The sequence below is a fragment of the Falco cherrug genome, chromosome 1 (assembly GCF_023634085.1).
Source record: "Falco cherrug isolate bFalChe1 chromosome 1, bFalChe1.pri, whole genome shotgun sequence".
Classification (NCBI taxonomy): domain Eukaryota; kingdom Metazoa; phylum Chordata; class Aves; order Falconiformes; family Falconidae; genus Falco; species Falco cherrug.
Genome location: NC_073697.1, coordinates 57415853 through 57437995, shown reverse-complemented (window position 1 = coordinate 57437995; position 22143 = coordinate 57415853). Strand labels below are relative to the sequence as shown.

The 22143-nt window shown below is 40.5% G+C and overlaps 1 protein-coding gene across 4 annotated transcripts in view; it reads right to left on the bottom strand.

The window, feature by feature from the left end:
• GABRB1 (gamma-aminobutyric acid type A receptor subunit beta1) overlaps window positions 1-22143 on the bottom strand; it is a 147020-nt gene that overhangs the window by 84074 nt on the left and 40803 nt on the right. The window lies entirely within an intron of this gene.

Below are 22143 nucleotides of genomic sequence, written 5' to 3'. Positions count from 1 at the left end.
CCTGCCCTCCAGCAGATCAACACTCCCGCCCAGCTAGCTGTCATCTGCAAATTTACTGACAGTGCAGTTGATCCCCTTGTCCAGATTGTTGACAATGATATTAAACAGAACAAGCCATGAGCAGCCAGCTTCTCCAGAATGCTGGGAGAAATAGTGTCAAAGGCTTTACTAAAGTCCAGGTAGACAACATCTACAGCCCTTCCCTCATCCACTAAGCAGGTCACCTTGTCATAGGAGGAGATCAGGTTAGTCAAGCAGAACCTGCCTTTCATAGACCCATGCTGGCTGGGCCTGATGCCCTGGTTGTGCTGCATGTGCTGCCTGATGGCCCTTGAGATGATCTGCTCCATAACCGCCCCTGGCACCGCAGTCAGACTGACAGGCCTGTAGTTCCCCAGATCCTCCTTTCAGCCCTTCTGATGGATGGGTTCCACATTTGCTAATCTCTGTCAGCTGGGACCTCCCTGGCTAGCCAGAACTGCTGATAAATGATTCAAAGTTGCTTAGTGAACACTTCCACCTGTTCCCTCAGTTCCCTTGGGTGGATCCCATCTGGCCCCATAGACTTGTGTGTGAGTGGTGTAGCAGGTCAGTGACCATTTCCCCTTGGATTATGGGGGCTTCATTCTGCTCCCCATCCCTGTCTTCCAGCTCAGGGGGCTGGGTACCTGGAATACAACTGGTCTTACTATTCAAGGCTGAAGTAACGAAGGCATTAAGTACCTCAACTCTTCCTACATTCTTTGTCACTATGTTTCCCCCCCTGCATCCAATAAAAGATGGAGATTCTCTTTTGTCACTAATGTAACATTTTTTTATCGTCTTTTATGGCAGTATCCCAATTAAGTTCTAGTTGGGCTTTGGACCTTCTAATTTTCTCCCTGCATAATCTCACATCTTTGTAGCCCTCCTGAGTTGCCTGCCCCTTCTTCCAAACATCATAAACACTTTTCCCGCCCCCCCCCCCCCCCTCCAAGTTCCAGCCAAACTCTCTGTTCAGCCAGGCCAGTCACCTTTCCCACTACCTTGTCTTTCAGTACATGCATAGATGGCCTCCTCCTGCACCTTTAAGATTTCCTTCTTGAAGAATATCCAGCCTTCCTGGAGTACTGTGTCCTTCAGGACTGCCTCCCTACCACTTTGCCCTTCATATGCTTTGAAATGTATTCCTAAGAACATGCTCCATGATTTTTCTAAGGACTGAGGTGAGACTTGTAGCTCTGCGGGCCCCCTTTCTTGCCTTTCTTATAGACGGGTATAATGTTTGCCACCTTTCCTATCATTAGAGATCTCTGATCACACACGTTTTTTACATAGGCAGGCAGCAGTCTTGAAAGTTCTGATCACATTGTCTCTCACCTTTTTGCGATTAATGTACCTACCACCTTCTTGTTACTCTGTCTCCTACTTTCAGGTCCATCTGGACTTTGAAGCAATACTTCTGTGCTTCACAGAATCAAAGAGCCATGGACTTCTTGGAAGGGACTTCTAGAGGTTGAGGAAGAGCTTGCCTGAGGAATGAAAATCAGACGCAGCCTTAGCTACTCTCCTAAAATCCAGGGCTGTGGTCCTGCTTTTTGCCCTTTTCCCTCCTCTAAGGATCCTAAACTCCACCATCTTGCAGTGACTGCAGCTAAGGCTGCCTCTGACTTTCGCATTTCTGACAAGTTCTTCCTTCTTGTAACTGTGAGGTCCAGCAGAACATATTTTCTTGTTAGCTCCTCAGTTACCTGTGCCAGGGAGTGGTCATCAGTGTGTTGAAGAAGTCTTCTAGATTACCTGAGCCCTGCTTTATTGTCCTTCAGGCAGATAGCAGGGTAGTTAGTCTCCCGTGAGGATCGGGACCTGTGAAAATGAGGCTTCTTCCAGCTGCTGGAAGAAGGCCTTATCTACATTTTCCTCCTGGTCAGGAGGTCTGTAGTAGATACCCACTACAACAGCACCCATGTTAGTCAGGCTGCCAATCTTGATCCATAAACTCCTGGATGACCCCTGACCCATCCCAAGGCACAGCTCCACTCTCTCTTCACCTTCCCAGCCTGTTCAACAACAAGTAATTATTTGCTGTGGGTCTCCTTGCCAGTTCTGTTGCCTTGTTTCCTTCTGCAGGCTCTCTTCGGTGTTTTAGTTCAACAAGCTCCTGTCTTAGACTGGCAGGCAGGCCTTCTGCTGAAATTCTGGCCTTCCTGCATGATGGGGTGGATTCTTCCTGGTTTTCTGAGTTCCTGAACTCTGTCATCTTGTGGTCACCACAAACCAAGCATGCTGTAAATACCAGCTTTGCATCTGGGATGCTTCTACATAAGGCAGCTTAAGAAAATGCTTCCCCACGTGATTTTTCATGGACTGCATAATTTAAATATTAAGCTGCTTACATGATAATCTAACATCATAGTTGATGAGTTTACAACATTGATGCAAATTTTCTGTGGAAAACTTGCTTTTGGCTTTTGCAGGGAATCAGTTTGCCTTTAGATGCATCTATCATTGACACTAAATCCTCAGAGCAGAAACCAGGGTATTTTCAGTGTTTATTATAAAGGGCCTTGTTTTATTTTTATCTTACTAATAGCATAACCAATTGGATAACTAATTGAGTTGGCCAATTTAATATGAATAATCTGATTAAACCCCTACAAATCCAGTGCTATTGACAGTTTCATGGGAATCCACTTTTCAAAACATTTTATAGTAGGCATTTTAGCAGTGAAATAACCAAGCAATAGAAAATAATAACTCATCAGTCAGTTTGAAGGCATGTGCATAAAACTCCTGAGTACTGAATGGGATATGAAGTGCAGGTTCTCTTTCCTGAAAATGTGTAACTAGAGAGAACATGGGAATAGTAATTATTTAGAGAACTGAGTAGATCAGTGCAGAAACTTGGGATTGGCATCAATATACTGAAAATCTGGGAAGGTGTATTCTTGCAAATGACAAATAAAGGAAACCCAAAAATCAGTTTTATTTAATGGTTATGGGTAATAAAATCTCTGAGAGTGAAGTTTCAGAAAGCTTTTCCTCACTGAAGTCCAAGACAACCACTACTATAGGAAGCAAAGGGAATCGGTCCAGGTTAGAAATGAATGCTGTCATTACTATTTTGGTGTGGTGGTTTTTTATCTAGATAAATTCCCCGATCCTATCCCCACCACGGCTATCCAAGCACTAATGCTGGGGCAGGAAAGGACAGCTAGGAGTGATGGAGGAAGGCAGAACATCTCTGCAGGGCAGCTCAGAGCAGCTCTGAAACTCCAATTCTGTAGTAGGTTTTAGAGCCCAAAAAATGAGACAAGAAAAACTTAAGGACTTGTGAAAGACCACAGAGCACACCTACCATGGCTCTCAACCAAGGCAAACACCACTGCATTTTTCATGTTTGCTATTTGGAGGAGGCCAGGATGAACCAGAAGGAGTTAGCAGTGTGGTGCCATGCATAGGGCTACAGCAGAGACCAGGTTTATAAGCTGTGTAAAACTGTTCTACAGCTTCAGGTCAGAGCAACAGAAGAAGCTCAGATCTATTGCCAGGGCTGCACCAACACTTGTCAAATGACTGTGGCACCCTATGTCTATGGATTGGCATCTAGTGGCCTTCCTGTTACCTTACATTGCTGTGTAAGTTTACTAGTGTTTTCACTGCATTAAAAATGCAGGAGCTCAGCAGCCAGTCAGCACTTCCAGTATTACCTTGCCTTTGTTTGCTCTTGATTAATAACCTGGGGGGGAAGCATCCAAAATGTTTGAAAAAGCAAAGAAAGCCAGTCTGACCCTTTAGCTTTTCCTTGCTTGCTACAGCCTGCTACTGAATGTTGAGGCACTGTTGTAAAGCTTGTCCATAGAATCATTTAGGTTGGAAAAGACCTTTAAGATCCAGTCCAACTGTTAACCCAGGACCACTAAGTCTATCACTAAACCATGTCCCTAAGCACCGACTGCATCCACATGCTTTTTAAACACCTCCAGGGATGGTGATTCCACCACTTCCCTGGGCAGCCTGTTCCAGTGCTTGACAACCCTTTCAGTAAATAATTTTTTCCTAATACCCAATCTAAATCTCCCCTGGCACAACTTCAGGCTGTTTCCTCTTGTCTTGTTGCTTATTACCTGGGAGAAAAAACCTACATCCACCTGCCTACAGCTGCCTTTCTGGTAGATGTAGAGAGCAACCAGGTCGCCCCTGACTCTCCTCTTCTCCAGGCTAAACACCCCCAGTTCCCTCAGCCGCTCCTCGTAAGACTTGTGCTCCAGACCCTTCACCAGCCTCATTGCCCATCTCTGGACACGCTCCAGCACCTCTACACCCCTCTTGCAGTGAGGGGCCCAAAACCAACACAGTGTTCGAGGTGCGGCCTCACCAGTGCCAAGTGCAGGGGGACAGACACTTCCCTTGTCCTGCTGGCCACATTATTTTGGATACAAGCCAGGATGCTCCTGGCCTTCTTGGCCCTCTCGGCACACTGACTGCTCAAACTCAGCTGGCTGTCAACCAGCACCCCCAGGTCCTTTCCCTCCAGGCAGCTTTCCAGCCGCTCTTCACCAAGCCTGTAGCTTTATGGGCGTTGTTGTGACCCGAGTGCAGGACCCGGCACGGAGCCTTGTTGAACCTCATACACTGGCCTTGGCCCATCAGCCCAGCCTCTCCTGATCCCTCTGCAGAGCCTTCCTGCCCTCCAGCAGATCAACACTCCCGCCCAGCTTCCTGTCATCGGCAAATTTACTGAGGGTGCATGTTGACCTCTGAGACAGGCAGACTGGAAGCCTTGCTGAGAGGAGTGTGGTGTTGGTTGGCTGAAGTTTTTTTGTTTTGGTTTTGTCGTGTCCCCCCACTGCCTTCTGAAGTATTTGTTTTCTTGGTCCATGCTGAGATGTCAGCAGAAGTACCTGTAGCAGTCCTCTTGCACATAGCTTCACTTTTCTTGGTGATTTTTAGGGACAGCTGTGTCACAGTATGAAGGGTGAAGTTAAAACATCTCACATGTACCCATACGTGATGATCACTGACACAGAAGGCATAGGTTTGGTGTGTCCTTAATTTATTGCAATTGACATGATACAGGCTAGAGGGGCTGTTGAGGGCTGAGGGATCCTAAACCCACAGGCTTTTGGCCAGGCAATATTTTATTCTGGGGCTTTAATTTCTGGAGTCATTGCAGTGCCTTAACTATGTCAGCTAAAAGTTCTCATGAATTCTTTCCGTTTAAAGACAAGCAAACATCTGCTTGTAACTGGTAAGTTTTCACTGCTTTGCAAATTAGACAATTTCCATACTATAGAGGAATGGAAATTCAGCATGTTTTCAGGAGCAAAACCAGCATTTCAAATTGTGTCTGTGCATTTATTCCTCCTCCAAATATGGCTGCTTTTCTGGTTTGTTTTGGTTTTTTTTTCTTTTTTTTTTTTTTTCTTAATGCCTCTTCTGAATAGAAAGACTCATTTCCCACTGAAATCCACTTGTCTTCAGCCAGAAAAAGTTCCACATATAGCTGGCCAAACTATGTGAAGCCTAGGTCCATGTCACTATTGTTTAAAGCTAAAACGTAATGTTTGCCCAACTACGTCTTTTTGTATGACTGGTTTAACTTATAACAGAGCCAAAGGCGCTGGTGTCAGAGGCATATGAAGTGTAGAGATCCGGAAGGCTTGGCTTTTTTTAAAATACTACTGATAAATGAAGTGTTTTGGGGACATGAATGGAAATCTATGTCAGTGAAGCAGCACTCTTGGCAGAGGAGTAAATTATGGGATAGATGTAGCTCTTCTCTTCCTGCCACCTACAGAGATGGCCTGTGGCAAGGAGGGGATGATAGTAAGAAGCTGAACTGGGCCAGGAGACCAGCTGTTTGGCAGTTTTGGTGTATGGGAGAGGTGACTAAGTCATGCCATCTTTCACAATGTGAGCAACGATGCACATGATGGGGAGGTTTTTCTTCTTTGTGGTGACGGCAGTGAGTCTCATATTCTTTAGTTTGGTAAGATGGCTCTGCTTGGTGACTTCTAATGAGAGATAAGGCCCTTACAGGTGAACAGGTAAGCGATGCTGCAGCACCATAAACTTTGAAGTGATATGGCAAATGGCTTCACTTAAGGTTCCTCATTATATGGTATAGATATAGTCAAGTGCAGCTTTAGTGCAATGAACCTTTTCCATATATTGCCTGTTATTTGCCTTAACCAATCGCATAAAACTTGATTAAATAGTTACAGAATTAGTGGGTTTGCATCAGTAGACATTGAATGCTTAGAGATAAATATTCTGGCTAGTCACAGGACTTTCCAGATGGATCTGATGTATCTGAGTGGATGTTTAGTTTTTCATTTACTTATAGCAGGAATGTTTTTTGTATCTGTTAGAATATAGTAATAAATTAACCTAACTATCAAATAATTTATCTTCCTGCTTGCTTTCAGCTGATTATAACATCTCTAGTTGTCTTAGGATAATACGAACATCTGTTCCCTGCAGACTGACTCTTCCCAGACAATAATCATAAAGCTAATGAATGGAGAGGAAAATGGTGTTTAGGAAACAACTAGGGACAACCCTGCCTCTCTTTGCTAACTCTCACCCTAGTATATCATTCCTTTCACCAGATTGGCTTTCTTACATACCCTACAGTGAACTTGCCAAATGCAACAGTCTATTTTCTCCAGAACAGGATAGAAAATTAGATAGTGACTCTGGGACTTGAACAACTTGCTCTAACAATTTGTGTTAGCAAATCATCAGCTATAGATAGTCCTGCCTCCTTTCCCACCTACTCTGAAACCTAGAGCACAAAACTAGACATGGGTATCCAGTAGTCACCAGTGTTCTCAGGGAGACATCTCCCATAATTTCTCGTAATTTGAGTAAAATCAATTACTTCCCTGGTATGCTTTTCAGTTTGCTATTTTTAATGATAGAAGTGAATCTGACACCTAATTTGCACTTGTTAAAACAGGCTTTGAAAAATGTGTTGTAAATAAATCTTGGGAGGAATATAAATTAGCATGGTTCAGGATAAAATAACTTCCCTGCTGTGGGTCACAATGAAAATAACACTGTGGAGAGATTATTCCCCTTCTATATGCTGAAGGATTCTTTATCTTTTTATGTAGTACTTGATGTTGGTCATCACTGGAGACAGGACTCTAAACAGACCTCAAGTCTTAGGCAGTATGACAGCCCTGTTGTTCTAAGGCAGCCAGATGAATGTTAACTCTTGGGTCTCTCCTGGATTACAGACATGATAAAACAGGCAAACAAATGTCTGTGTAGTGTGTATCGAGCAGTGAAATAGCTGCAGATGAGAGAGCTCTATAGTTTCTGCAAGAAACATGGATGTAGTTAATTCAGCATATGTAATCTTACTGAGAATGTATAGGGGGCAGAAGGGGAGAAAGGCTTGGTAATGAATGAGCAAAATGAAATTCAATAGGCTTAGTAAAGTATTGTACACTGCCTGCTGTAACAGTAGCTGCCATGGTTTTGTGACATGTATAATACTTTTCTGATTTATGTTTCATCTCAGGTGGCAGCTAAGAAAGCTGAGTCCCTGCCCAGCACTTGGTTTTTATCATATACCCTCTCCTATATCACCAACTTGATGTTTGGGAAAAGCTTTTCTGTGACGGGGAATCTGTTCGGTGTAAGGTAAGTGTTCTGTGTGGGAACAGTGCTTTAATTTCTCCCTTTTTTTTGTATTTACAGGAACAAACCCCATTCTTTAATCTTGGTTTTAGTCAGTTTTTAGCTGTACTCCTTCTTCAAATTCTGTATGCAAAGATTGCTTGTCATAAATATACTTATTTTCTACAGCACCAATGTTCAGCAGTAGGCGTCAGTTCAATATTGAATGAACAAAATATTGCATGTTTAATCTCTCCCCAAACCTTTTCCTTCTCCATTTCATAGCAAGTCAAAGTCTAGCGACTGAAAGGAAATCACTATGGTTACAGCACCAGTTCTAGCAAAGAGTCCAAGATTTAAGTCTCGCCGCTTGTAGGAAAATATATTTGACACACACCCAGACATTTGGGATCATGTTTATAAGTGTTAAAACAGACATTGACAGTTTTAGATAATTCCATTGCAACGCTTTGCTTGCAAGACAGTGGTCTGCTATTATACATGGATTGCTTACATAAGAAGTGAAAGAATACGCAGTAGTTAAAACACAGCTCAAAGCAGTGTTTGGTTGATAAAGTCAGAAACCTAAGATTTAATTACCACCTGGTTAGCAGTCTGTGTCCACTGTCAGTCAAAACAAGAACTGAAACTTGGTTTCTTCGCAGCTGCAAACATTACCAAGGTATCACCACAGGCCCTTTTTAGGTATTATGAGAGCTATGTACATACAGCAGATGACTTCATGTCCCAGGTGGTTGGTATTTCCCATACTGAGGTCTCTCACCCCAATTAGTAACTAATTTCATTCCAATTGCTTACAGATGTCAGAAAATTGCTTACCTACCACAGTTCTCACTGGTATCTGCCCATAAGCCAAATTACCAACCCAAGATCAGAACCATGTGGGGAGATTTCCTGAGACACCCAGCCACTGCATAACATCAAGTGTGCAAATCAACTTCAACAGGGTTGCTTGTGTATGCAGTTGGATTTGGGCTTAAGTTTCTTATGGAACTGAAATTGGAACGCAGATTTGTGCTTGATTTTCAGTTGTTTTCATCTGCCAGATCTCTGCAGGGCTGGGACCTATGTTGATTTATACTAGTGCTGCCATGATCGGTAATTCACTTAATCTTGTGCCTGATTTCAGGATCCCAGTGTTCTCACTGAAATGGAAGCTACTCAGGGGAACATAGATGCCTGAGCATTGTTAGAGCAGTACTGGGGACTCTGCTCAGGGCCAAGCCTAATGGAAAAAACTGAACGAATGCTGCTTATGCTGGCAAATATCTCTCTTGTCTGTGGCTCAGGCATAGGAGTTAATTTGGGTGGGGAATATTTAACCTGGACCATGCTGTACTTCAGATCAATACATGATTGTACAGGGTTGTATCTATGCTTAATGGATGAGAAAAAAAGGTGTAGAGTTCCCCAAGAATTGAATTTCAGACCTGAGTACAGTAACTAGTATAGATCAAGTGATTTATAACTTAAAATGTGACAATGTGGGGGTTTTACTGCATTTTCAGAATGGCCCTACTTGCTAATCTTGAAGGGCTCACTATCCTATAATAGCTATTCTCTAGATATTTTTTCTTAATGAAGTGGAGAACTAATTAGAATTTTTAAGCAAATCCCATTCATAATTAGTTTTCTACATTATAGCTGTCAATAGCACACCGCATTTTTCCATTTGATATATGATGGTTTTATTTTATGACATTAATTTTTTGAGTCTTTGAGGAAATTGAAAACTTACATAATATTTTACTGTAAGTAACCTTTTCCCATTGAGTAACTCATCATAATTGTGGGGTTTTTTTTCCTGAATCTATTAAATATTAGATGTAGAATTTTCTCCAGATAGCAAGTCTTTGAACTTTATAACTAAGTCAACTGTTTCACAGGCAGCTAGTACATACTTACCATGGGTTTGTTGTTTTTTTTTTTGTTTTGGTATATGAATTAGGAGGCAGCAGGTGCTGCTGCTATCACTTGACTTTTAGATTGAGGATGTTTAAAAGGATGCATTGTTTCAGGTTAAGCTTCATTTGTATTGGAGTCCTGAGATAAGTAATGTCTAACCTCTTTTTGTACTGGAGGGTTTTGTTTAGCTTGGAGGAACCTTAAGAATAATATTAATTTTATTTTTGATTGGTTGGTTGATTGTTTTTGGGGTTTTTTTTTTAAGACCACATGGGACAAAAGTAGAAACAGCTGGTGATGGGAAAAAATGCAACACGTGCTCAGCAATTGTAGATCATGTCACTTCTTGTTTATTCTCTGATTACTGGTTTTCCAGATAAAAGAAATGTTGTGGATCTCAACTATCTGAAGGTCAGTACAACATTTTTGATTGTGCCATTTAAATTAGAGAAGATGGAAATGAGTACAAGAATAGTGTCATGGTTTAACTCCAGCTGACAACTAAGCACCACAAAGCTGCTCGCTCACTTCCCCCCTGCAAGCCCTGCAGGATGGGGGAAGAAGAACTGGAAAAGTAAAAGTGAGAAAACTTGTGGGTTGAGATAAAAAGTTCAATAACTGAAGTAAAATTAAATAATAATAACTTGCAATTATAAAGGAAATAACAGAGAGACATACAACCTAAGAAAGACAAGTGATGCAAATTAAAACAATTGCTTACCACCAAGCCGCTGATGCCCAGCTAGTCCCTGGCTAGCAGCCCCCTGGCCAACCTTCCCCCTGGTTTTATTGCTCAGCAATGACATCATATGGTATGGAATGTCCCTTTGGTCAGCTGTCCCGGCTGTGTCCTCTCCCAACTCCTTGGGCCCCCACAGCCTGCTTGCTGCTGGGCCGGGGTGAGAGGTAGAAAAAGCCCTTGGCTCTGTGTAAGCACCACTCAGCTGTAACAAAAACATCCCTGTGTTATCCATACCGTTTCCAGCACAAGTCAAAACCATATCCTCCTGCTAGCTACTCTGAAAATAAACTCTTCCCCAGACAAAACCAGCACAAAGAGTAGAATGGTTAAGATACTGGAGAAAAGATGTGCCAGTAGTGTGTGCTGAACAGAGAAGAAACATGCCAAGGGAGATTACAGGTGGAAAACCTCAAGGATGAGATTTGGGACTAATTCTTATTTTCTCTTTTATTTTCCTCTGGCACAAAAAAATCAAAATGTGTCAATGAAATTTGCAGCTGATATTAAAGTAAGGAGCCACTTCCAACATCATAGGGTATCAGAATATCACAATGATCATGCTGAATGCTGGGTTAGTAGAAGTGGGCTTATATTCAATACTGAAAACTCATAGACTAGGAGACTAATGATAAGGATTTATTTTATAAGATGAAACTTTGTTGGGGAATGGGATGAAAAAGAGAAGAAAGACCTGAAAAAAAAACCAGAAGATGTGACATGTCAGCCTTACATGGACAGGATAGAAGAAGCAGGACCCTACTGTGTACTAAGCGATGCATGCTAGGTAAGTCAGGGACAAGCTAACCTTGCTAACCATGAGCAAGCAGGGCTGGGAATGCTGAGCATTGTCCCAGTCATTCACAGAAGAACCAGTTAATTTCCAAGTAAATTAATTCAGTCTGGGTCAGTTGCAGAGGAAGGCTCTGGCAGTGGCCGGGTGAATGGGGAGTGGGGTCCTGAACTCCAGGTCCAGCCTCGTGTGACAGCAGCAGGCTTGGTGAACGGGAGAAATCTGCATGCTGCTGTACAGGGATCTTGATTCCCTCTTAGGTGAGCTGTGTGTTTTGCTGGCCAGTGGTGGGTTATAAAAGCCAGGCTCATCATCATGCAGACAGTCAGAGCATACATCTGAGACACTCTGGGCCTCAGCTGTCACCAGCTAAGACCTGGCTGAAAAACTCTCTGAAAGGTGTGGGAAATGCGTAGCACCAGCAGTGGCTTTTAAAGGGCAAGACAGACGTGCACAATGAAGCACTTTCACAAGACTGGGAGGCTTTCAACGTGACACCTTTGCTTTACACGCTGATGTACACTGATCATCAAAAATGCACTTCTGACAAATACTTCGTTTTACTGTCAGCATTGAAACTACAGCTGGCAATGCTGGATCTGCCTCTCCTGAAGCTGCAGGTGTTCCCTCACTTGTGTACTGTGGCTAGGAGAATAATTCATTTCTCCTCCAGCTTCAACATTACCCTGATAACTCAAGGATGCCTACCAGCTCTAGGGAGGCTAGGCTGCTGCGTGCTACTCCCTGCAGGCGGGAGAAGACAATTTAGGAGAAGACAACTTCAGTTTAAGTTGCATGGCAAAGATCTGGGTATGGGGAGATATCCTCGGGCAGGGGGTGAACAGTAGGGTTGGCTGTAGCTGTTTGATTGGTATTGTCATTCAGAGCTTCATTAGGGTTTTCTGGGGAATGTGATGGCTGAAAAACAGAATAAAGGCAGGAAGGCGTGGAGGGAGTATGAAGTACTGGGTCAAGAAAAAGCTACAAAGCTTTCACTTCTGAGGAACAGGAAAAATAAAAATGCAATAGAAGAAGTTTAAGCAGCCATGTGCTGGGAAAGGAAGGAGGCAAGCTTGCACACTTGTGCATCATGGAATAAAAGCATCAGAAGGAAAAGTGGGGTGTTTAGGGTTTGTTGTGTTTTGCTGGTTTTGGGTTTTTTTTTAGTCAGCAGACAAATGGAAAAATAAGAATAAAATTGGATCACCCAAAACTGAAAACTTTTATTGCCAAAATTAAAATCCATCTAAAATGCTTTTGAGCAAATAGCATCTCATATTTGTTTTATTTTGTTTTTTAACAACTTTATAAAAAAAAGTATAGATGAATACACTATAAAAATATAAGCTTAAAATCAGTATTTCAGACTGTTGACACATTATTGTTTACACTAGAGAGGTTGAAAGCCTTCATGAAACGTAGAGAAGAATTCATGAATAACCTTAAAAAAAGTTTCTCTTCTGAGAGACCTTCCCAAATTCTGCCCAAATGATTCAAAGCATGTATGTGTTCACTCTCTTTCTAAGCTATATGTACAAGTTTTTGTATGAATTAGACACTCATGCAGGTTGGAGGGAAGCTCCAGAAAACTTCTTCCAACCTCCAGCTTACAGCATGTCCAATGAGATCAGGCTTCTTGGGGCTTCATCCAGTTAAGTTTTGAATATCTCCAAGGATGAAAAATTCACAGCCCCCCTGGGTAACCTGTACTGGTGTTTCATCACCCTCATAGGGAAAATCTTTATACTTGGGTTCAGTCAGAATTTCTCACATTCTAACCTGTGCCCCTTGTCTCTCACCTTACCCCTACGGTGTGCAGAAATTAAATACAAAAAAGCTCATACTTATGTACTGAACTGAAAATTTTATTAGAGATGATTGTTAAACATATTACACGATGATACTGACTTTTAATTTCTTCTTATATATCCATGCATGATGTTTTAACGCTCTTTTTTGAACAGGAAATTTCTCAGCATTTAAGTCATATTAACATAGAATTACATGTGACTATGTAAGACAACTTATGGTTAAAAGCTACAAGTGTATTGTAATTATCTCTAAAATATCTTTTGCTCTACTGAGCTTATATTTGAAATTTTGGCTGAAATGCTTAGCTTTACCAGAAAATCAACTAGATCAAAGGGTATTTGTAATTTCCTAAATCATCTTCACCTACAGGTGAAGTGGAAGTTCTCACAGACATAGGTTGGGTCAGTGATTTTAAACTCTCAGCTGGTGGTGAACATCTATCTCCCATTCATGTGAAGGTAATCCAGAAATTTATTTTAATTCACATAAAGTATTTTTCTGAGGTAATCTCCTGCATTATTTTACCCTGTTATGTTCTAGTAATAGTATGTGTGTACTTCTATGATATTTTACTTTTTTACTTAAGGTGTGTCAGGAAATAATACTAAGAATTAATTTTTTTAACCTTGAAATCCTGTCATGTTAATTAATCTAGAACATTTTACTGTGATTAAGTTCTTATTTTGAGTCTCTTTGAGTAACTGCTATTAGATGTCAGATCTGTTTTAATTTGGTTTAGATGCTTGTCATATTCCCAAGTGTGAAGAAAACTGAGGGGGAGAAAAGGAAAGCTTCCTTTGCTAGTATGCTTCTAGCAAAGAAATGCTGGGAATCAAGGTTTGTAGCTGCTTGCTTATCGAGATGCACAGGTGATTTGAGAACATATTCAGTATTTTCTTCAGCTGATGTTTGCAAATAATATTTCTTTCCGGCCAATGTATTTTGATGTTTAGGTATCTACTACAGAAATAAGAGTGTAATAAGTAATAAATCTGTAGGAATGCTTCAGTATATATCTTGGTATAAGAGCTGGCTTCCAGCTAGCTTTTGATAACCATCTGCAAGCTTACATAGGAGATTTGACATTTGATTTTACAATACTAGCTGATTTCCTTTTTTTTTTCCCTCTAAGGTATATCACATTTCTTTAATAAAGAAAACACATTTCCCTAATAGAAGATACTCTGATATTATGATAAACAAGCATAATATAAACTGCAGGGACTAAGATAGTGTTTGCATTGCTTTCTCATCTGTTTGCAAATATTCTTTATTATGAATTTTTATTTTGATGCAGCTGTTTAGTGTGGCTATGACTAGTAAGATACCTCCTATTAAAGCTGGGGTGTTCCTGGCTTTCTTAATCTCCTTAGTGCATGCTGTAAAGATACTGAAGGTATCAGAGTAAAATGGAACTTGTACAAATTTTGAATGCAGTGCATCCTGCCTTTTGAATTTGTCTACAAACACTGCTTTGGTTAGGTCAACAGGCAGCCTCGCTTTCACACAGGCTTATAGAGCTCCTATAATTAGATTGCAGACAAAGGCTACAGAAGAGTTTGCTGGTTAAGGCAATACAATATTTGTATGAGAACAAAGAGAAAAATGAAATTAAATTGAAAGTAAAATCACCAGTGGGGATGCTGGGAAAGAGGAAAGTAGTATTGCAAAAAAAAAAAAAAAAAAAAAAAAAAAAAAAAAAGACCTTATTTCATTCCTGGGAAAATCTGGAAGAAGAAATTAAAGGAGAAATATCAGAAGATTTATTATAAATTTAGGAAGGTGTTAGAAACAATTCTTGTAAGACACTTCGCTTCTTGACTTTTACACATTGTTAGTCTAAAATAATGCATTGCTCTGTTAGAGCTTCACAAGCTCTAATATACACTTCAGGGATGTTCACAGGAACGCATAATTTGATCTACTGAACTTTGACACTAGTTTTCTCAGGTACTTCCTGTAACTTTTTCTTTTTGATTACACTCTCCTGTCAGGAGGAATACCGAGCCTTGATTTATAACAAAGCTTTTGTCTGCTGCCACTCAACCATAAGCCACAGAGAAAGCTGTTTCTTTGTTCCCTTAACTGAATTTAGAGGCAGTGGGACCTGGGTCGAGGCCCTTTTCTTGAAAGGAGTTACTATTTCTGATGAGCGAGTAACTACATGGACTTTGCCATGCCCAGAAGAATTGGGCTAGAGAGCTCTATCTTATCCACTCTGTGAAGGTTTGTCAACATCTGAAATACAGTGGGAAGATGTATGTAATATAGCCAGCAGCAAAACCAGAAAATTATTATTATAATGAATTTAACATGGAATTTGGGTTCACAGAGCTCCTTAAGCAATGAGAAGCAGCGTACCAACTATCCACAGAAAAACTGGTAAGGGCAGGTGGTGACTGCCTTTGGAAATCAATGCTCCTTTCTGACAAATGCATTAATTTATAATGGCTGCTAGTGTCAGCTGTAGGCAACCTCCCTCATTTAATTAAGAAAACTTACATTTCACAGATGCCAAAATCTAAATTTGGCTTTTGATGCCAGACTGGATCAATGTTTTAATTAACGGAGCCTATAATCTTTCCTTTAGCTGCCACTTTCCACTGCGTGTGGCCACATGAAGCTTTTCGTCTTACAGTGAGGAAATAATTTCCAAAATGCTTGCTGACAGAGGCAAATCAGTAGACTTTTGGGGACATTATTAGAGAATCCAACGCTAAATCCTGTGATTATGCATACTAGCCACTTGATCATTGTTGTGAATTTTCTTTCTGTGCTTCTATTTCTCAAGCAAGCTAAGTACATTTTAAGTTTATTTTCTATTCCTGTTTATACACATTTAACTTTCAAAACCCTACTTTGTAACTGAAGCTGAGTTAATAAGCGTCCCCCCTCCCCCCCAAAAAAAAGTTCAAATGCCCTCATTAATATGAGGAGTCCAAGTTTGCTAATTACCAAGGACTACTGAATAATTATCCCATCAAGAAAATTTATAATTTGCATGTACAACCTATGCAAAATGAAAGAAGCAGAATTCGCTGAATGTTTTGTTCACAGAAAATTACATTTTACATAAGCACAGACCTATGCCTGACAAGGACCTTGAAACAAAATAGGAGAATCATATTAAATTCAGAGATGATGCTCTCCATGTCTGTTTTTCTGTATTTCTGGTAAATTAGAGAAGTCTTTGCACACTGTTTTGACTATTCTGATAACCTTTTGAAGCAATTGGCCTGAATTTCTGGAATTTCTTCAGTTTTTGTTATTTGCTTATTCTGTACCATGTAAGCGTTTTTCGTTTCTTCGTAATACTGATGCCTTTTATGCAATGAAGTTCACTTGTGAACTGACTGGTTCTGAATAGACTAGAAGGATCTGCCGTTATCTTACAAAGGAACATTTTAAATTACCTTCCATCATGGGAATGTGTTTACAAAGACAGTATTCAGAGGGGCTTTGTTTGGGACTAAAATGGTATTTCCAGGCACATACACACACCAGTCCAGCTTATCAGTTCCACTATGGTATTCTATTTTATCCTAAATCATGCTCCAAATACTAGAAATGTTCCTCTTCAAGAGCGCATCACATACGACGAAAAATAAAATTCTCAACTGTTTCTCTAAACATTAAATATGTACTTGCCGCAGATATTTCTGCAATGAGTAGTAGGATTACTATGAAGATAAAGATTCTTTATCCTTTTTGATTCTAAGAATTATTTCTTCTGAATTCCTTTTTTCCCACTTTGCCCCTCCCAAGTTTTTTCCTTATATGATAGTTTTGTTCTTCCATTTTCAGGCTTTTACTATGTTAATATAAGAATATTCCTTTATCATAGACATTACTGTCTACTGACTACAGAAATGACTAGTATTAAAGTCCAGGCTGTAACAAGTTCATTAATATCATTTGTTTTGTAACAGAATTGATAGAAGTTTTATTAGAAGATGAAGGAAGAAGTAACCCTACAGGGAAGTGATGGGTCAAAGTTTATTTCATTTAAAATGAATCCATAAGGAACATTATTTCTTTCCACAGAGCAGAAGGGCAAGTTTTTTGCTACTCAGCTAATAATTTCTTGATGAAATCTTCACTGATCCTTAAATAAAACTTCTAGATCAGCTTGCCAAAGGATTTCTCTTTCCCATCAGTGGGACCTTTGACTGGACCTTTAAAGCATGATTACTTCAACATATTGTTTCAGTTTTCTTAATACACATTATGATATACTTTTCAGCTCATTCTAGCTAGCACATCTTTTTTTTTTTTTTTTTTTTCCCCTCCCCTACGAGAAAAGTCTAAAGCCTACAGTCTGTTAGGTGTATGCTTTAAAGCATAGCTTGCTTGCAAGAACCTCGTACTTCCAGAAGTTGGAAGACGGTCCATGGAAAGGGTGCCTGTAGTGGTTAATTTCCACTTGCACAAGGAACTACAACAGCTTATGGAATTCAGGGAATGGGGTTTCCATTATATGTTCCTAACTCACTTTTCTTCAATGGATCCAATGTATTTTAGCAGTCAGTGTTAGCTTCACTGGATAAGCGTAATTTCTCATGACTATGAAAGAGAAAATATTGATATTTACATCAGTTTTGCCTCACGTCAAATTTATGTGATGGTCAACCAGCTAGCCCTTCTTCCTGTTTCTTATGTCCTCCTAATCTAACTCCAGCATCATCTTAATGGGAAGCATTATTATGGGTATGTGTAATGGAGGCCACAGCTGGTGCCCTGAAGGTACAGGTAGTGATCTGTAGAGCTCTAATGGGCAGGGACCTGAAATTTTGCCGCCTTGTTCCATGTTGTCACCGGTTCAACCTACATGGAGCAGGTGTTCTCTGCTGTACTCTCATTAGTCCTGGTCTACCAGCCATCCCAGCCAGAGGACCTACTGAAACAGTCAGTGGCTTTCATTTACCCACATCCATAAGTTTCCTTTGGGAGGGAGCCCAGATGAGCTGGAGAAATGCTGGGTCATCATGATTCTTGCAGCATGAGGTAGTGGCAAAGTCCATTTGTGGCCTGGAAAGCAGGGTGAGGAACAGGGTGCCTGTGCCCCTCAGGCTGTGCAGCTTTGCTGATGACAGTGGGTACGCTGGCACATCTGTGATCTGCTGGAGAGTGTGCTATAGGAAAGGTTACTCTGTGAAAAGTCCTTGGTACAGGAACACGACCCCAGCCTGTTTGGCTAGCCTTCTAGCACACCCCAAAGTATGTCTCCTCTTAGTCATGGTGAGGGCAGTGGCTTCAGGCTTGCAGTTCATTTTTGTGAGTTGTCTCAAGTATTTTTGCATGTTTTGATCAGTAGAGGATGGCAAACGTATCTATATTTGATGAATGCCATAAATAATGGAAGCAGATGATTTGAACTGAACAGCTTCGTGGTCTCCTGGAGGATGTGAGTCACTGCTTTCATGTTTTTTAGATCCTCGTATGGCATTTGAGGAGTCCCAATCACATAATATTTCAGAGCTTTGGTAAGGGTTGTACTTTTCTTTGACAACACACAAATTACTTTGTGGGTAACATTTGCTTTTGGCTTATGACTGGACTTTTTCTTAAATAACAATGTTTAAGAAAAAAGGTAGTAAATGGTGCATTTTTTTTTCTTTTGTGTCTTTGCTGCTTTCACATCTCTTACATTCATTATTCCTCATCTATCATTTCTAGCTGGATGCAAGTAATAAGTACCTGCTCAAGACATCTATCTCTGTACTGTATTTCTTCCAGCTGGTCTTGCTGAGTTTATACCAAGCTATTTCTTGGTATGTTCCTTGAGGGACTTCTTGGTTGGCTCTCTGGGAGCCACAGAAGTGCCATGTGAGTTGGTCCTTTGCTTTGTTCGATCCCAACAAATGCTGGGGTGGTGCTGGGTGAGAAATGCTTTCCGAGACTCAGGGACAGGAATACACACCTTTTCTGAAGTTTAGAATGTTAAAACCATCTTGTGTTGATACTAATCATTACAAAAGTAGCTGTCATTTTATTTTTTAATATTAAAGTCTAAGAGTATAATAAGGCTTACCATAGTGAACTGTTCTTTCATTTGTGTTCAGTATGTACCAGCTTGATTTATTGTCCTTGGTTTGCATTTAATTAACGTCAGCCTCTGATGTCGGTAGGACAAATTGCCTCTTTGACTACATGGCATGAGAGTTCTGCATTTTCAGGTTTTCCTGCCTCAGGTATATTTTCAATAACCCACCAAAGGAAAGGTCAGTTTTGCTCACTCACTTGTCCACAGTTGGTAGACCATAAACAGTCTGATTAAAATCCTGTATGTATGTAGGTGGAGGAAGCAGACCTGAAATAAGAGAAGAGTTACGTAGCCATCTGAGATGAAGCATGCCTGTAAGAAACAGCTACACCTGAGACAAATAAGTAGAAGCCCTGGCTATTATTGAGTCCTTGTGAGAACGATGTTTACTACTGCATCTGTATGGGATTCAGCAAATTAGCCCTATGTGTCAGTTCTGGTCCAAGGACTGGTGTGAAAGGAGAAAGAAGCTTATTATCTCTTTAGCGTTCTTTGCAACTGCAGGAGAACTGGGAGAAATGACTGTTAATCTACAGCTGGTCCTTTCCCCATCACTCAGAAGAATTGGAAAGATGTTTTGTGCTTTCTGCCCTTCTACATATAGTAGTGACAGGCACTATCTGGTCCTTCATGGGAAACTAAGACATACGTGCATCAGAACCTTGTGTTAGCATATGTATGCTTCATCTCACAGTAAATTATTCTTCATTAACACATGTCTACTGGAAGGAAAAGTAGACTCACCAAGTACTTCGTTAGTGAGGTTTCAGTGAGTGTCAATGATTTAGGGGATGTTTCTCTTAACTGTCTTGGGTCTGTTCTTCTCATGCTGGCCAGACTCCCAGTAAGTATGTAAGTATACATTGTAAGCATGAACTTCAATCCTTGAATGAACAAGCACAGAACAGAAAGGAAAGAGCTTAGAAAGGACCATCTACAGAACCGGATGACAAAGTCTAAAGGACTACATGGCACTGGAAGACTTTTACAAAAGCTTTATGTAAATAGGTCATCTGCCCCGCTGAGTGGTGGCAGATGTTAAAACAACTGTTTTGTAACTGAACTCTGCTCTGCACTAAAAGCTGTCTACAGAGATTTGAGTCAAATCCCTGTGATAAACATCTTTGGAATGGGCCCATAAACATTGTACCAAGCAAATGGGAAAATAATTTTCAAAAAAATAGGAAATGAAAAAAATTAAACTGGCACACATGTGAATGAATGCTATTAATTTGTCTGGTTTGCAGAATATGATGTTGCTAGTTCTTTGATTAGCATATGACTGAGGCGTTTTTAATTTAGATTGTCAGTCCAGTTATGCTAAGGTTATTATTTCTTTCTCTGAAGGTCAGTTTTCTGAACAGAACTCTCTGGGCAATCACATCAGGAATCTGACATGTGATACCAACAGTCTCTTTTGGGAAAAACTCTCTAAGGCTTCTGTGGTTTGGAAAGGGAAAGTAGAAAAATAATCCCTGAAAAATGTTCTGATAGAGATTTGTTTTCTTTAAGTGTCTTTTCTCCAACATACTCTGGAGCTTCATGCAGACTTTTACCATGGTGTCAACTATTCTTGCCTTAACTCCCTGGACCATTAGCAGTTCTACAATTACACCCAGGACTTTAAAAGCCAGACACAAACCCCAGATATATGCCAGATGCTAAAACAGTCCCAAAGAGCAGATTTGTGGGTTCTAGCACCTTTTAAAAAATCAGGCCACCTATTTCATGACTTAACTAAGAAGAACTTGGAAACAAGCAGAGAGACTGTGTGAAGGGGGAGATGCTTTTCCATTTCTGCCCTTTTCTATGGTTTCAGACTTGTTGGAAGTCTCCAGCTGTAGTCATGCTGTCCCATCCAAACATACTTGTGCAGGTGCAAATGAAATGGTAGACAGCTGGCAATACCAAGCTGATGCAGACACAGCAGGGAGTTGTGTTAGATGTCATCAGTTACGTTGTTAGTGATGGATTTCCCAACATTTGTGTGCTGGGCTGAAGGGGTAGCGATGAGTCTCCCTGTTTGTAGATGGATTAAAGCTGTGTGAGGGTTACAGCCAACAGAAAAAAATGTCTGGTTGAACTTTGGTAAATGAGTAGGAGAAAGGCCAATCTCTCATCTCAGTTGGTATGAAGATAAATGAGAGTTAATGGATAAGGACAAAAGACAAGACAGGAGCCAGGATGCAGTATCTAGATCGGAGAGAGTATACGTGTCTCGAGAGAGAACATAATGGAACTAGATTTTATCATCTGTATGTTTTACATGTTAAAAACTGGCTTCTTATGTATGAGTATGGTGCCACGGTATTAGGGAAACAAATAATTATTATAATTCTTAAATCAGATTTGGCTAGTATGGATTTCTGTGTTTGCATAGGAAAAACCCTAGAATGTGCTCATACACTGTACAACTGCAAGGACCAATGCTGCCTTATCCCAAAGAGATTACTAAAGGAAGCAAGGAAGAAAGTGAAATAGAAGTTTGGATGTACTTTCTGACTAACATAAAAGCAATTAGAAAAGGCAGAAAGACAACCAGACAGCCAGCAGACGGTACGATTCTTGAGCTGTGCTCACAAGTGTTGTGAGAAGAGATGAAAGAAACTGCTGGTAGAGGAGTAGGCAGTTGATTGAAAAGAGAAGAAAGGCTACCAGGGCTACTGGTTACTATCAGACCAACGGCTTACCAATTTAAAACCTAAATCAAAACTCAGAAGCCCATTTTGAGGCTACAGAGTTTTGCCATCTGAAACCTCTTTTGAACCAGAACGCAGCCTTGTCCATACATGAGGACGCACCGTGTATCCCCTGTTGTTGATGCTAAAATCACCAGGAAGAGATAAGCATGTTCTGATGTGTTTACCCAGTGCTTCACTGAGTGTGTGAAGAGCTACCACATCATAATGAAATATAATTTTAAATTCTTTTCATGTTATTTGCTGTCACACTGAGTCCTTCACAGATATTACCACTAGGTTTATACCTCGCTGGGGTAGGGAAGTTGCTCTGGGAACATTGGTTGCCATATAGACCTGATAGTGACAGAATATTGAGAATCTGAGATTGTTTCATTGTGATTTTACGAATTCTTTTGAATTTTTGGTAATAAATTTCAACTTAAGTTCTCTTATTTTATTTTACATAATCACTGCATATAATTTAATTCAAGAATTGGCCTCCAAAAGGGTGACTCAGTCACAGAAATGAGGCTAGATG